At 44.2% G+C, this 18,902-nt stretch overlaps 2 protein-coding genes across 4 annotated transcripts in view; one reads left to right on the forward strand and one right to left on the reverse strand.

The window, feature by feature from the left end:
- Positions 1-18,902, reverse strand: part of LOC138958928 (palmitoyltransferase ZDHHC1-like) — a 66,687-nt gene that overhangs the window by 25,426 nt on the left and 22,359 nt on the right. The window lies entirely within an intron of this gene.
- Positions 1-18,902, forward strand: part of LOC138958861 (uncharacterized) — a 316,763-nt gene that overhangs the window by 10,170 nt on the left and 287,691 nt on the right. The window lies entirely within an intron of this gene.

Raw genomic sequence — 18,902 nt, forward strand, 5'->3', positions numbered from 1 at the left:
AGTGATGACAGAAACCATATGTAACAATGACCAGCATACTAGTGATGACAGAAACCATATGTAACAATGACCAGCATACCAGTGATGACAGAAACCATATGTAACAATGACCAGCATACTAGTGATGACAGAAACCATATGTAACAATGACCAGCATACCAGTGATGACAGAAACCATATGTAACAATGACCAGCATACCAGTGATGACAGAAACCATATGTAACAATGACCAGCATACCAGTGATGACAAAAACCATATGTAACAATGACCAGCATACCAGTGATGACAGAAACCATATGTAACAATGACCAGCATACCAGTGATGACAGAAACCATCTGTAACAATGACCAGCATACTAGTGATGACAGAAACCATATGTAACAATGACCAGCATACCAGTGATGACAGAAACCATATGTAACAATGACCAGCATACCAGTGATGACAGAAACCATCTGTAACAATGACCAGCATACCAGTGATGACAGAAACCATCTGTAACAATGACCAGCATACCAGTGATGACAGAAACCATATGTAACAATGACCAGCATACCAGTGATGACAGAAACCATATGTAACAATGACCAGCATACCAGTGATGACAAAAACCATCTGTAACAATGACCAGCATACCAGTGATGACAAAAACCATATGTAACAATGACCAGCATACCATTGTGATGACAAAAACCATCTGTAACAATGACCAGCATACCAGTGATGACAGAAACCATATGTAACAATGACCAGCATACTAGTGATGACAGAAACCATATGTAACAATGACCAGCATACTAGTGATGACAGAAACCATATGTAACAATGACCAGCATACCAGTGATGACAGAAACCATATGTAACAATGACCAGCATACCAGTGATGACAGAAACCATATGTAACAATGACCAGCATACCAGTGATGACAGAAACCATATGTAACAATGACCAGCATACCAGTGATGACAAAAACCATATGTAACAATGACCAGCATACCAGTGATGACAGAAACCATATGTAACAATGACCAGCATACCAGTGATGACAGAAACCATATGTAACAATGACCAGCATACCAGTGATGACAGAAACCATATGTAACAATGACCAGCATACCAGTGATAACAGAAACCATCTGTAACAATGACCAGCATACCAGTGATGACAGAAACCATTTGTAACAATGACCAGCATACCAGTGATGACAGAAACCATATGTAACAATGACCAGCATACCAGTGATGACAGAAACCATCTGTAACAATGACCAGCATACCAGTGATGACAGAAACCACCTGTAACAATGACCAGCATACCAGTGATGACAGAAACCATATGTAACAATGACCAGCATACCAGTGATGACAGAAACCATATGTAACAATGACCAGCATACCAGTGATGACAAAAACCATCTGTAACAATGACCAGCATACCAGTGATGACAGAAACCATATGTAACAATGACCAGCATACCAGTGATGACAGAAACCATATGTAACAATGACCAGCATACCAGTGATGACAGAAACCATATGTAACAATGACAAGCATACCAGTGATGACAGAAACCATCTGTAACAATGACCAGCATACCAGTGATGACAGAAACCATATGTAACAATGACCAGCATACCAGTGATGACAGAAACCATATGTAACAATGACCAGCATACCAGTGATGACAAAAACCATCTGTAACAATGACCAGCATACCAGTGATGACAGAAACCATATGTAACAATGACCAGCATACCAGTGATGACAGAAACCATCTGTAACAATGACCAGCATACCAGTGATGACAGAAACCATCTGTAACAATGACCAGCATACCAGTGATGACAGAAACCATTTGTAACAATGACCAGCATACCAGTGATGACAGAAACCATATGTAACAATGACCAGCATACTAGTGATGACAGAAACCATATGTAACAATGACCAGCATACTAGTGATGACAGAAACCATCTGTAACAATGACCAGCATACCAGTGATGACAAAAACCATCTGTAACAATGACCAGCATACTAGTGATGACAGAAACCATCTGTAACAATGACCAGCATACCAGTGATGACAGAAACCACCTGTAACAATGACCAGCATACCAGTGATGACAAAAACCATCTGTAACAATGACCAGCATACCAGTGATGACAGAAACCATATGTAACAATGACCAGCATACCAGTGATGACAGAAACCATCTGTAACAATGACCAGCATACCAGTGATGACAAAAACCATCTGTAACAATGACCAGCATACTAGTGATGACAGAAACCATCTGTAACAATGACCAGCATACCAGTGATGACAGAAACCATATGTAACAATGACCAGCATACCAGTGATGACAAAAACCATATGTAACAATGACCAGCATACCAGTGATGACAGAAACCATATGTAACAATGACCAGCATACCAGTGATGACAAAAACCATCTGTAACAATGACCAGCATACCAGTGATGACAAAAACCATATGTAACAATGACCAGCATACCATTGTGATGACAAAAACCATCTGTAACAATGACCAGCATACCAGTGATGACAGAAACCATCTGTAACAATGACCAGCATACCAGTGATGACAGAAACCATCTGTAACAATGACCAGCATACCAGTGATGACAGAAACCACCTGTAACAATGACCAGCATACCAGTGATGACAGAAACCACCTGTAACAATGACCAGCATACCAGTGATGACAGAAACCATCTGTAACAATGACCAGCATACTAGTGATGACAGAAACCATATGTAACAATGACCAACATACCAGTGATGACAGAAACCATCTGTAACAATGACCAGCATACCAGTGATGACAGAAACCATATGTAACAATGACCAGCATACCAGTGATGACAGAAACCATATGTAACAATGACCAGCATACTAGTGATGACAGAAACCATATGTAACAATGACCAGCATACCAGTGATGACAGAAACCATCTGTAACAATGACCAGCATACCAGTGATGACAGAAACCATATGTAACAATGACCAGCATACTAGTGATGACAGAAACCATATGTAACAATGACCAGCATACCAGTGATGACAAAAACCACCTGTAACAATGACCAGCATACCAGTGATGACAGAAACCATATGTAACAATGACCAGCATACCAGTGATGACAAAAACCATATGTAACAATGACCAGCATACCAGTGATGACAAAAACCACCTGTAACAATGACCAGCATACCAGTGATGACAGAAACCATATGTAACAATGACCAGCATACCAGTGATGACAGAAACCATATGTAACAATGACCAGCATACCAGTGATGACAGAAACCATCTGTAACAATGACCAGCATACCAGTGATGACAGAAACCATCTGTAACAATGACCAGCATACCAGTGATGACAGAAACCATCTGTAACAATGACCAGCATACCAGTGATGACAGAAACCATATGTAACAATGACCAGCATACCAGTGATGACAGAAACCATCTGTAACAATGACCAGCATACCAGTGATGACAGAAACCATATGTAACAATGACCAGCATACCAGTGATGACAGAAACCATATGTAACAATGACCAGCATACCAGTGATGACAGAAACCACCTGTAACAATGACCAGCATACCAGTGATGACAGAAACCATCTGTAACAATGACCAGCATACTAGTGATGACAGAAACCATATGTAACAATGACCAGCATACCAGTGATGACAGAAACCATATGTAACAATGACCAGCATACCAGTGATGACAGAAACCATATGTAACAATGACCAGCATACCAGTGATGACAGAAACCATATGTAACAATGACCAGCATACCAGTGATGACAGAAACCACCTGTAACAATGACCAGCATACCAGTGATGACAGAAACCATATGTAACAATGACCAGCATACTAGTGATGACAGAAACCATATGTAACAATGACCAGCATACCAGTGATGACAGAAACCATCTGTAACAATGACCAGCATACCAGTGATGACAGAAACCATATGTAACAATGACCAGCATACTAGTGATGACAGAAACCATATGTAACAATGACCAGCATACCAGTGATGACAAAAACCACCTGTAACAATGACCAGCATACCAGTGATGACAGAAACCATATGTAACAATGACCAGCATACCAGTGATGACAAAAACCATATGTAACAATGACCAGCATACCAGTGATGACAAAAACCACCTGTAACAATGACCAGCATACCAGTGATGACAGAAACCATATGTAACAATGACCAGCATACCAGTGATGACAGAAACCATATGTAACAATGACCAGCATACCAGTGATGACAGAAACCATCTGTAACAATGACCAGCATACCAGTGATGACAGAAACCATATGTAACAATGACCAGCATACCAGTGATGACAGAAACCATCTGTAACAATGACCAGCATACCAGTGATGACAGAAACCATCTGTAACAATGACCAGCATACCAGTGATGACAGAAACCATCTGTAACAATGACCAGCATACCAGTGATGACAGAAACCATATGTAACAATGACCAGCATACTAGTGATGACAGAAACCATATGTAACAATGACCAGCATACCAGTGATGACAGAAACCATCTGTAACAATGACCAGCATACCAGTGATGACAGAAACCATATGTAACAATGACCAGCATACCAGTGATGACAGAAACCATATGTAACAATGACCAGCATACCAGTGATGACAGAAACCATATGTAACAATGACCAGCATACCAGTGATGACAGAAACCATATGTAACAATGACCAGCATACTAGTGATGACAGAAACCACCTGTAACAATGACCAGCATACCAGTGATGACAGAAACCATCTGTAACAATGACCAGCATACCAGTGATGACAGAAACCATATGTAACAATGACCAGCATACCAGTGATGACAGAAACCATATGTAACAATGACCAGCATACCAGTGATGACAAAAACCATATGTAACAATGACCAGCATACCAGTGATGACAGAAACCATATGTAACAATGACCAGCATACCAGTGATGACAGAAACCACCTGTAACAATGACCAGCATACCAGTGATGACAGAAACCATATGTAACAATGACCAGCATACCAGTGATGACAGAAACCATCTGTAACAATGACCAGCATACCAGTGATGACAGAAACCATCTGTAACAATGACCAGCATACCAGTGATGACAGAAACCATATGTAACAATGACCAGCATACCAGTGATGACAGAAACCATATGTAACAATGACAAGCATACCAGTGATGACAGAAACCATCTGTGTCACGATCGGGTGACAGAGACCAAGAAAGCGTCACTCAGTGGAGTGCCTGTTCTGGGTCAATGTATGATAGAAAGCGCCTGTGCGTGATATTGGACACAGCAGAGTTTTTGCTGACAGTGCTCCCGAGCACGGATGTTTTGAAACGCACGAGCTTCACAGTGCAGGTTTCTGCTGTCATAGGGCTGACGGTTTTTTTCGCTGACAGCGCGCACGGGATTTTCAGGGATTGAGTTTCTCGTGTCTTCTTCCTGCTTGGGGAGGCAAAACTGTGTATAGCTGGACTGGTTTGGTGACAAGGTCAGTCACGTGTATTTGGCTAGGTGGTCTGTCAGAGACTCAAGGACGACACACTTGACACCCAGCGGCAGAAGGGGAAGGACCTAACACACAGTTACTAGAGTATGATGGTTTTTCACCGAGTATCATATTCGGCACTCTAGGGGAACTTCCACAAGTTATTCCTTTCCTCTGCCACGTATTTTGCTGAGGACAAGTCGTCACATTTCCTTCGTCGGCGATGGCTTTCGCATAAGGATTCGACAAGGGGTTCTGGACGTTTTGGGTCACTGTTGACGAACAGAGACTGTTCCAGGGAGGAAGCGGACTTTGCTTCCATTGAGAGTTACAATCATAGGCTTTTGAGCCTTCGTTTCGTTCGTTCGTTACGTACCTGTAACATCTGCACGGCTGACTCTGGTGGGAACTGTTGAGGCTACGCTAACCAGGAGACCGGCTAACCAGCGGACCGGCTAACCAGCGAACCGGCTAACCAGCGGACCGGCTAACCAGCGAACCGACTAACCAGCATACCGGCTAAGCAGCAGCAGCAGCAGCAGAGATAAAGCTAAGTGCACCATGTCGTACGCACCCCGTTGACCACCGTTGTCTTTTCGTATCTATGATTTCATTGGAGTAGGGACAACGTGGGGTGTGTGACACCTGCACGAACTAGAGCTTTTCGAACAGAACATTCTCATTTGACTGTATTTACACGGGTTCAGCGTGTTACTATAATTTTCTACATACTACTGGCATTTTGTCAGTGAACACTGGTTTTTTACGTGTTGAGAACGTAAAAGGAACATATTTTGAGTGAAGGCTCGAGGGAGGTGGAGAGTTTATATATAAACAGGCGTCTGAAACTTATACTTTTGTTGACTCTATTTAATTGTATGCCTGCGAGAGTGGATCGTGGTGTGGTTAGTTAATTAGTAGTAATTAACCGGTTCATAATCACCTTGAGTGATATATTGAAACGTGACACGTGGGGGCCAAGCCGGGATTTACTCAGTTAATTTCCAACTGATAAAGACCCACCAATTAAGGAGAACTAAGAGCAGATAATCTCGTCAGTGCTCGACTTATTTTCTGCTTGGTGCTACCCTTTTTTGTATAGTTTTGATCATATACCACACCTTAAGCGATTCACATCTTGCAGGAAATGTAAATTGTAATTTGTGAGTTATTGTATGCGCTAACTGTGATTATCTCCCTTTCCTTTGTTTGTGAATCTTTGTTGTTGTACGTTCAGAGTTTTCCGTTGCAGAGAGCTGAGCGGGGTTAGCGGATTTGTTATTCGTTTTACTCAGTTTTCTCTACATTGTTGTTTCGCATTTTGTAACAGGTTACATTTCTACCGTCTTGTTTTACTTGGATTTTTCTCCATATTTTGACTTTGTTGGAATTTTGGGGGGGGAAGGGTCCGAGGACTTTTTAATTCTGTCCTAACCAAGGCTGTGGGAGACACTCTGTTTCACCGCAAAAAGCAGCCGATAAAGTAGGCCACGGCTGTGGGAAACACTTTGTTTCACCGCAAAAAGTAGCCATAAAGTAGGCTACGCGATTTGTTCTACACCGTTTGGATTTTTCTTCTGCATTTTCCGGTTGCTGGATTTTTGTATCCATTTCATCACCGCGTGTTCTAGCTATAGCTGCGTTAGACTTACTTTGGTAATAAAGCTTTGCTAAAACTAACCATGGCTACAGGGGGATCTCCTACGAGGAGAATAACTTTCGAGACTCCTGGCAGCGAGCAACCGACTGAGCGAGACGCACGCGTTAGAGCCCGAAGCGTTCTAAAACGCTTAGAAGTAGAACGGAAGGAAGAATTTGAGCGACTGACAAGAAAAGAAGAACGTGACCGACAGGACAAGAAGGACGAACTTGACAGACAAGAAAGGGAACGACAGGCTGAACGACAGGCCGAACGTGACCGACAGGACAAGAAAGAGAAAGACGAACTTGACAGACAAGAAAGGGAACGACAGGCAGAACGAGACAGACAGGAAAGGAAAGACGAACGTGAGAGACAGGAACGACAAGACGAACGTGACCGACAGGATAAGAAGGACGAACTTGACAGACAAGAAAGGGAACGGCAGGCCGAACTTGACAGACAGGAAAAGAAAGACGAACGTGACAGACTAGACCGGAAGGAACAGGCGGATCGCGATCACCAGCTAGAGCTAGCTAGGCTACAGGCCGAGAAGGGTACGCTTACTCAGGCTAGCGCGCCGACGTTTGTTGCCGACCGTACGAGACTGCCGACGTTCGACGATGACAAGGACGAGCTCGACGACTTTTTACGCCGGTTTGAGCGCATTGCATCTGACCAGAAGTGGGAAGAGGCCACGTGGGCTAGCCGCCTTAGCACCTGCTTGAAAGGACGCGCATTGCAGCTCTACAACGCTTTGGAGGACGACGAGGCGAGAAACTATCAGGCACTAAAGAAGGCGTTACTCCAGCGCTTCAACCTGACTGCGGAAGCCTACAGACGACGTCTGCGTAACAGCAAGAGACTGAGCGGCGAGCTGAGTCATCAGTTTGTGGCACGCCTTAACCTCTACCTGCGGCGCTGGGTGGAGATGGCCGAAAAGGACTGGACCGTCAACGACCTTGCCGACCTCATAGTCATGGAACAACTGATGTCCAGCCTGCGACCTGAGGTGGTGACCTTCGTGCAGGAGCACCAGCCCAAGACTACTCAGGAGGCAGCCGACTGGATCAGAGTGCACGAGGACGCCCAGGCGATCTCCGGCAAATCTTCAGGCTCACGGCCAGGAAAAACGGGAAATTCGGGTTCTTCAGGACCCAAGGACGGGAAGGACGATCAGGGACACAAGGGATCGAGTTCCAGAACTGACATCCAGTGTTACTACTGCAACAAGCGGGGCCACGTGAAGAAGGACTGCCACAAGAGACAGGCTGACCAGAAGGGCGTTCACTTCGTTGGCAGTGAGGAGTTCAGGGACGTCACGAGCTCATGCACCATCCCACAACTCTGCGTTCCGTGCTCCAGGAAACATTTCCAGCCCCACTGCAACGTCTACGTTAACGGAGTGAAGGGCGAAGGTCTGCGGGACACAGGGGCAGACATGATAGTGGTTCGGGCGAGTCTAGTTCCAGCTATGGCCTACACAGGAGACAGCATCAGGGTGAGAATGGCCGAGGCATCTCACGCTTACGACTTGAACACGGCAGTGATCAAGGTCGTAACCCCGTTGTTCACGGGAACCATTGTGGCCGTCGTCATGGACGATCCTCCATGCGACCTGCTCATTGGAAACCGGGTTCAGTTTGTGGACGGCGTCACCAGGGAGGTTCCCGTTTATCGGTCTCCCGACGTCATTTCAGTGCTCACGCGGGCACAGGCGGAGCGAGAGGACAAACCTCTCAAACCCCTACCTGCTGCACGAGCTGCCCTGGGGAACGTGACCCCCGCGCTTCTCGCGAAGGCTCAGGATTCTGACCCGACCTTAGCTACTCCTCGGGAGCACGCGAAGTCGGGGAAGGTGAAGCTGAGCGGGAAGCATGGGAGGTCAAAGTTCCTCAGGGACAAGAAGTTGCTCTACCGTGAGTTCAGCAACCAAGAAGGTACATTCAAACAGGTTGTCGTGCCTCGCGAGTTTCGCGAGGGTGTCATGGCAACGGCACACGACTCGATTCTGGGAGGTCATCTTGGTACCAAGAAGACCACGGATCGTGTCTGGCGCCACTTTTACTGGCCAGGCATCTGCACGGATGTCCGACGTTTCTGTGCGTCCTGCGATAAGTGCCAGAAGGTGGTTGCCAAAGGAAGGGTGAGGAAGGTCCCCTTAGAGAAGATGCCGCTCATCGACGAACCCTTTCGTCGGGTGGCAGTGGACATCATCGGGCCCATCTTGCCTGCGTCTGAGGACGGAAACAGATACATTTTGACCATGGTGGACTACGCTACTCGATACCCAGAGGCGATCCCTCTGAAATCGATTGAAGCCACGCGAGTAGCTGAGGCTCTGGTTACTATGTGGTCCCGGCTGGGAATTCCATCAGAGGTACTCACCGACAGAGGCACGCAGTTCACGGGAGGAGTGATGGCGGAGGCAGCACGACTGCTATCACTGGAGCAGCACTTCACCACTCCTTACCATGCTCAGTGCAACGGACTGGTGGAAAGGTTCAATGGCACCTTGAAGACCATGCTGAGGAAACTAGCTCAGGAGAAACCACGCACGTGGGACAGGTACATCCCAGCATTGCTTTTTGCATACCGCGAGGTTCCTCAGGAGAGCTTGGGCTTTTCCCCATTCGAGTTGTTGTACGGCAGACAGGTACGCGGTCCCATGGCTATCCTGCGTCAGGCTTGGACGGACGAAGAAGCTGACGAGGAGGTGCAGACGACAGCGACCTACATCGTAGAACTCAGGAACAGGATTGAAGAGACCTGCAAATTGGCTCAAGAGAACCTGGGAAGAGCAGCACAGCGTTATGCGCGAGGATTCGACCGCAAGGCACGGCCGCGCAGCTTCAAGATTGGAGAACGGGTGTTGCTACTTCTACCTGTCAAACACAACAAGCTACAACTGCAGTGGCAAGGACCTTTTGAGGTGACAGCGAGGGTGGGCCAGAACGACTACAGGATCATGATGCACGGGAAAGCACGCCTGTACCACGCCAACCTGCTGCGCGCCTACATAGAGAGGACAGCCTACGGGGAGAAGAACAAAGACCAGAAGAACAAAGACAAGAAGACAGAGAAGGTTGCAGTCATCAGGGGTGGAACGAGGGGTTGCTCGTTCTTGAGGACGACCTTTCTGTCTGGAAACAGACCATCAACCTCTGCAATATCTTCAGGTTGCAAGGTTGGCAAACGCCAGACTTATGCGCTGGGCGTTGATTCTCCAACCGTACCAATTCACGGTACGCGTCATTCCGGGCGCCAACAATGTTGGAGCTGACTTTCTCTCTCGGGCTGTAGAGGAGAACATGACTGTGAGCGAAACCGAGGTTTCGTCTTGAAGAGGGGAGGTGTGTCACGATCGGGTGACAGAGACCAAGAAAGCGTCACTCAGTGGAGTGCCTGTTCTGGGTCAATGTATGATAGAAAGCGCCTGTGCGTGATATTGGACACAGCAGAGTTTTTGCTGACAGTGCTCCCGAGCACGGATGTTTTGAAACGCACGAGCTTCACAGTGCAGGTTTCTGCTGTCATAGGGCTGACGGTTTTTTTCGCTGACAGCGCGCACGGGATTTTCAGGGATTGAGTTTCTCGTGTCTTCTTCCTGCTTGGGGAGGCAAAACTGTGTATAGCTGGACTGGTTTGGTGACAAGGTCAGTCACGTGTATTTGGCTAGGTGGTCTGTCAGAGACTCAAGGACGACACACTTGACACCCAGCGGCAGAAGGGGAAGGACCTAACACACAGTTACTAGAGTATGATGGTTTTTCACCGAGTATCATATTCGGCACTCTAGGGGAACTTCCACAAGTTATTCCTTTCCTCTGCCACGTATTTTGCTGAGGACAAGTCGTCACATTTCCTTCGTCGGCGATGGCTTTCGCATAAGGATTCGACAAGGGGTTCTGGACGTTTTGGGTCACTGTTGACGAACAGAGACTGTTCCAGGGAGGAGGCGGACTTTGCTTCCATTGAGAGTTACAATCATAGGCTTTTGAGCCTTTCCTTCGTTCGTTTCGTTCGTTCGTTACGTACCTGTAACATCTGCACGGCTGACTCTGGCGGGAACTGTTGAGGCTACGCTAACCAGCGGACCGGCTAACCAGCGAACCGGCTAACCAGCGGACCGGCTAACCAGCGGACCGGCTAACCAGCGAACCGACTAACCAGCATACCGGCTAAGCAGCAGCAGCAGCAGCAGAGATAAAGCTAAGTGCACCATGTCGTACGCACCCCGTTGACCACCGTTGTCTTTTCGTATCTATGATTTCATTGGAGTAGGGACAACGTGGGGTGTGTGACACCTGCACGAACTAGAGCTTTTCGAACAGAACATTCTCATTTGACTGTATTTACACGGGTTCAGCGTGTTACTATAATTTTCTACATACTACTGGCATTTTGTCAGTGAACACTGGTTTTTTACGTGTTGAGAACGTAAAAGGAACATATTTTGAGTGAAGGCTCGAGGGAGGTGGAGAGTTTATATATAAACAGGCGTCTGAAACTTATACTTTTGTTGACTCTATTTAATTGTATGCCTGCGAGAGTGGATCGTGGTGTGGTTAGTTAATTAGTAGTAATTAACCGGTTCATAATCACCTTGAGTGATATATTGAAACGTGACAATCTGTAACAATGACAAGCATACCAGTGGTGACAGAAACCATCTGTAACAATGACCAGCATACCAGTGATAACAGAAACCATATGTAACAATGTCCAGCATACCAGTGATGACAAAAACCATATGTAACAATGACCAGCATACCAGTGATGACAGAAACCATATGTAACAATGACCAGCATACCAGTGATGACAGAAACCATCTGTAACAATGACCAGCATACCAGTGATGACAGAAACCATATGTAACAATGACCAGCATACTAGTGATGACAAAAACCATATGTAACAATGACCAGCATACCAGTGATGACAGAAACCATATGTAACAATGACCAGCATACCAGTGATGACAAAAACCATCTGTAACAATGACCAGCATACCAGTGATGACAGAAACCATATGTAACAATGACCAGCATACCAGTGATGACAAAAACCATCTGTAACAATGACCAGCATACCAGTGATGACAGAAACCATATGTAACAATGACCAGCATACCAGTGATGACAAAAACCACCTGTAACAATGACCAGCATACTAGTGATGACAGAAACCATATGTAACAATGACCAGCATACCAGTGATGACAGAAACCATATGTAACAATGACCAGCATACCAGTGATGACAGAAACCATATGTAACAATGACCAGCATACCAGTGATGACAGAAACCATATGTAACAATGACCAGCATACCAGTGATGACAGAAACCATATGTAACAATGACCAGCATACTAGTGATGACAGAAACCATATGTAACAATGACCAGCATACCAGTGATGACAGAAACCATCTGTAACAATGACCAGCATACCAGTGATGACAGAAACCATCTGTAACAATGACCAGCATACCAGTGATGACAGAAACCATCTGTAACAATGACCAGCATACCAGTGATGACAGAAACCATATGTAACAATGACCAGCATACCAGTGATGACAGAAACCATATGTAACAATGACCAGCATACCAGTGATGACAGAAACCACCTGTAACAATGACCAGCATACCAGTGATGACAGAAACCATCTGTAACAATGACCAGCATACCAGTGATGACAGAAACCACCTGTAACAATGACCAGCATACCAGTGATGACAGAAACCATCTGTAACAATGACCAGCATACCAGTGATGACAGAAACCATCTGTAACAATGACCAGCATACCAGTGATGACAGAAACCATATGTAACAATGACCAGCATACCAGTGATGACAGAAACCACCTGTAACAATGACCAGCATACCAGTGATGACAGAAACCACCTGTAACAATGACCAGCATACCAGTGATGACAGAAACCATATGTAACAATGACCAGCATACCAGTGATGACAGAAACCATCTGTAACAATGACCAGCATACCAGTGATGACAGAAACCATCTGTAACAATGACCAGCATACCAGTGATGACAGAAACCATCTGTAACAATGACCAGCATACCAGTGATGACAGAAACCATATGTAACAATGACCAGCATACCAGTGATGACAGAAACCATATGTAACAATGACCAGCATACCAGTGATGACAGAAACCATCTGTAACAATGACCAGCATACCAGTGATGACAGAAACCATCTGTAACAATGACCAGCATACCAGTGATGACAGAAACCATATGTAACAATGACCAGCATACCAGTGATGACAGAAACCATATGTAACAATGACCAGCATACTAGTGATGACAAAAACCATATGTAACAATGACCAGCATACCAGTGATGACAGAAACCATATGTAACAATGACCAGCATACCAGTGATGACAAAAACCATATGTAACAATGACCAGCATACCAGTGATGACAGAAACCACCTGTAACAATGACCAGCATACCAGTGATGACAGAAACCATATGTAACAATGACCAGCATACCAGTGATGACAGAAACCATCTGTAACAATGACCAGCATACCAGTGATGACAGAAACCATATGTAACAATGACCAGCATACCAGTGATGACAGAAACCATCTGTAACAATGACCAGCATACCAGTGATGACAAAAACCATATGTAACAATGACAAGCATACCAGTGGTGACAGAAACCATCTGTAACAATGACCAGCATACCAGTGATAACAGAAACCATATGTAACAATGACCAGCATACCAGTGATGACAAAAACCATATGTAACAATGACCAGCATACCAGTGATGACAGAAACCATCTGTAACAATGACCAGCATACCAGTGATGACAGAAACCATATGTAACAATGACCAGCATACCAGTGATGACAAAAACCACCTGTAACAATGACAAGCATACCAGTGATGACAGAAACCATATGTAACAATGACCAGCATACCAGTGATGACAGAAACCATATGTAACAATGACCAGCATACCAGTGATGACAGAAACCATATGTAACAATGACCAGCATACCAGTGATGACAAAAACCATATGTAACAATGACCAGCATACTAGTGATGACAGAAACCATATGTAACAATGACCAGCATACCAGTGATGACAGAAACCATATGTAACAATGACCAGCATACCAGTGATGACAGAAACCATCTGTAACAATGACCAGCATACCAGTGATGACAGAAACCATATGTAACAATGACCAGCATACCAGTGATGACAGAAACCATCTGTAACAATGACCAGCATACCAGTGATGACAGAAACCATCTGTAACAATGACCAGCATACCAGTGATGACAGAAACCATATGTAACAATGACCAGCATACTAGTGATGACAGAAACCATATGTAACAATGACCAGCATACCAGTGATGACAGAAACCATATGTAACAATGACCAGCATACCAGTGATGACAGAAACCATCTGTAACAATGACCAGCATACCAGTGATGACAGAAACCATATGTAACAATGACCAGCATACCAGTGATGACAGAAACCATCTGTAACAATGACCAGCATACCAGTGATGACAGAAACCATATGTAACAATGACCAGCATACCAGTGATGACAGAAACCATATGTAACAATGACCAGCATACCAGTGATGACAGAAACCATATGTAACAATGACCAGCATACCAGTGATGACAGAAACCATATGTAACAATGACCAGCATACCAGTGATGACAGAAACCATATGTAACAATGACCAGCATACCAGTGATGACAGAAACCATATGTAACAATGACCAGCATACCAGTGATGACAGAAACCACCTGTAACAATGACCAGCATACCAGTGATGACAGAAACCATATGTAACAATGACCAGCATACCAGTGATGACAGAAACCATATGTAACAATGACCAGCATACCAGTGATGACAGAAACCATATGTAACAATGACCAGCATACCAGTGATGACAGAAACCATCTGTAACAATGACCAGCATACCAGTGATGACAGAAACCATATGTAACAATGACCAGCATACCAGTGATGACAGAAACCATATGTAACAATGACCAGCATACCAGTGATGACAGAAACCATCTGTAACAATGACCAGCATACCAGTGATGACAGAAACCATCTGTAACAATGACCAGCATACCAGTGATGACAGAAACCATATGTAACAATGACCAGCATACCAGTGATGACAGAAACCATCTGTAACAATGACCAGCATACTAGTGATGACAGAAACCATCTGTAACAATGACCAGCATACTAGTGATGACAGAAACCATATGTAACAATGACCAGCATACCAGTGATGACAGAAACCATATGTAACAATGACCAGCATACCAGTGATGACAGAAACCATATGTAACAATGACCAGCATACCAGTGATGACAGAAACCATCTGTAACAATGACCAGCATACTAGTGATGACAGAAACCATATGTAACAATGACCAGCATACCAGTGATGACAGAAACCATATGTAACAATGACCAGCATACCAGTGATGACAGAAACCATATGTAACAATGACCAGCATACCAGTGATGACAGAAACCATCTGTAACAATGACCAGCATACCAGTGATGACAAAAACCATATGTAACAATGACCAGCATACCAGTGATGACAGAAACCATCTGTAACAATGACCAGCATACCAGTGATGACAGAAACCATCTGTAACAATGACCAGCATACCAGTGATGACAGAAACCATCTGTAACAATGACCAGCATACCAGTGATGACAGAAACCATATGTAACAATGACCAGCATACCAGTGATGACAGAAACCATATGTAACAATGACCAGCATACCAGTGATGACAGAAACCATCTGTAACAATGACCAGCATACCAGTGATGACAGAAACCATATGTAACAATGACCAGCATACCAGTGATGACAGAAACCATATGTAACAATGACCAGCATACCAGTGATGACAGAAACCATATGTAACAATGACCAGCATACCAGTGATGACAGAAACCATATGTAACAATGACCAGCATACCAGTGATGACAGAAACCATCTGTAACAATGACCAGCATACCAGTGATGACAGAAACCATCTGTAACAATGACCAGCATACCAGTGATGACAGAAACCATCTGTAACAATGACCAGCATACCAGTGATGACAGAAACCATATGTAACAATGACCAGCATACCAGTGATGACAGAAACCATATGTAACAATGACCAGCATACCAGTGATGACAGAAACCATATGTAACAATGACCAGCATACCAGTGATGACAGAAACCATATGTAACAATGACCAGCATACCAGTGATGACAGAAACCATATGTAACAATGACCAGCATACCAGTGATGACAGAAACCATATGTAACAATGACCAGCATACCAGTGATGACAGAAACCATCTGTAACAATGACCAGCATACCAGTGATGACAGAAACCATATGTAACAATGACCAGCATACCAGTGATGACAGAAACCATATGTAACAATGACCAGCATACCAGTGATGACAGAAACCATATGTAACAATGACCAGCATACCAGTGATGACAGAAACCATCTGTAACAATGACCAGCATACCAGTGATGACAGAAACCATATGTAACAATGACCAGCATACCAGTGATGACAGAAACCATATGTAACAATGACCAGCATACCAGTGATGACAGAAACCATATGTAACAATGACCAGCATACCAGTGATGACAGAAACCATATGTAACAATGACCAGCATACCAGTGATGACAGAAACCATATGTAACAATGACCAGCATACCAGTGATGACAGAAACCATCTGTAACAATGACCAGCATACCAGTGATGACAGAAACCATATGTAACAATGACCAGCATACCAGTGATGACAGAAACCATATGTAACAATGACCAGCATACCAGTGATGACAGAAACCATATGTAACAATGACCAGCATACCAGTGATGACAGAAACCATATGTAACAATGACCAGCATACCAGTGATGACAGAAACCATATGTAACAATGACCAGCATACTAGTGATGACAGAAACCATCTGTAACAATGACCAGCATACCAGTGATGACAGAAACCATCTGTAACAATGACCAGCATACCAGTGATGACAGAAACCATATGTAACAATGACCAGCATACCAGTGATGACAGAAACCATCTGTAACAATGACCAGCATACCAGTGATGACAGAAACCATATGTAACAATGACCAGCATACCAGTGATGACAGAAACCATATGTAACAATGACCAGCATACCATTGTGATGACAGAAACCATATGTAACAATGACCAGCATACCAGTGATGACAGAAACCATATGTAACAATGACCAGCATACCAGTGATGACAGAAACCATCTGTAACAATGACCAGCATACCAGTGATGACAGAAACCATCTGTAACAATGACCAGCATACCAGTGATGACAGAAACCATCTGTAACAATGACCAGCATACCAGTGATGACAGAAACCATCTGTAACAATGACCAGCATACCAGTGATGACAGAAACCATATGTAACAATGACCAGCATACCAGTGATGACAGAAACCATATGTAACAATGACCAGCATACCAGTGATGACAGAAACCATATGTAACAATGACCAGCATACCAGTGATGACAGAAACCATCTGTAACAATGACCAGCATACTAGTGATGACAGAAACCATCTGTAACAATGACCAGCATACCAGTGATGACAGAAACCATATGTAACAATGACCAGCATACCAGTGATGACAGAAACCATCTGTAACAATGACCAGCATACTAGTGATGACAGAAACCATCTGTAACAATGACCAGCATACCAGTGATGACAGAAACCATATGTAACAATGACCAGCATACCAGTGATGACAGAAACCACCTGTAACAATGACCAGCATACCAGTGATGACAGAAACCACCTGTAACAATGACCAGCATACCAGTGATGACAGAAACCATATGTAACAATGACCAGCATACCAGTGATGACAGAAACCATCTGTAACAATGACCAGCATACCAGTGATGACAGAAACCATATGTAACAATGACCAGCATACCAGTGATGACAGAAACCATATGTAACAATGACCAGCATACCAGTGATGACAGAAACCATCTGTAACAATGACCAGCATACCAGTGATGACAGAAACCATATGTAACAATGACCAGCATACCAGTGATGACAGAAACCATCTGTAACAATGACCAGCATACTAGTGATGACAGAAACCATCTGTAACAATGACCAGCATACCAGTGATGACAGAAACCATCTGTAACAATGACCAGCATACCAGTGATGACAGAAACCATATGTAACAATGACCAGCATACCAGTGATGACAGAAACCATCTGTAACAATGACCAGCATACCAGTGATGACAGAAACCATATGTAACAATGACCAGCATACTAGTGATGACAGAAACCATATGTAACAATGACCAGCATACCAGTGATGACAGAAACCATATGTAACAATGACCAGCATACCAGTGATGACAGAAACCATCTGTAACAATGACCAGCATACCAGTGATGACAGAAACCATATGTAACAATGACCAGCATACCAGTGATGACAAAAACCATATGTAACAATGACCAGCATACCAGTG

Source organism: Littorina saxatilis, linkage group LG1 (assembly GCF_037325665.1).
Source record: "Littorina saxatilis isolate snail1 linkage group LG1, US_GU_Lsax_2.0, whole genome shotgun sequence".
NCBI classification, from domain to species: domain Eukaryota; kingdom Metazoa; phylum Mollusca; class Gastropoda; order Littorinimorpha; family Littorinidae; genus Littorina; species Littorina saxatilis.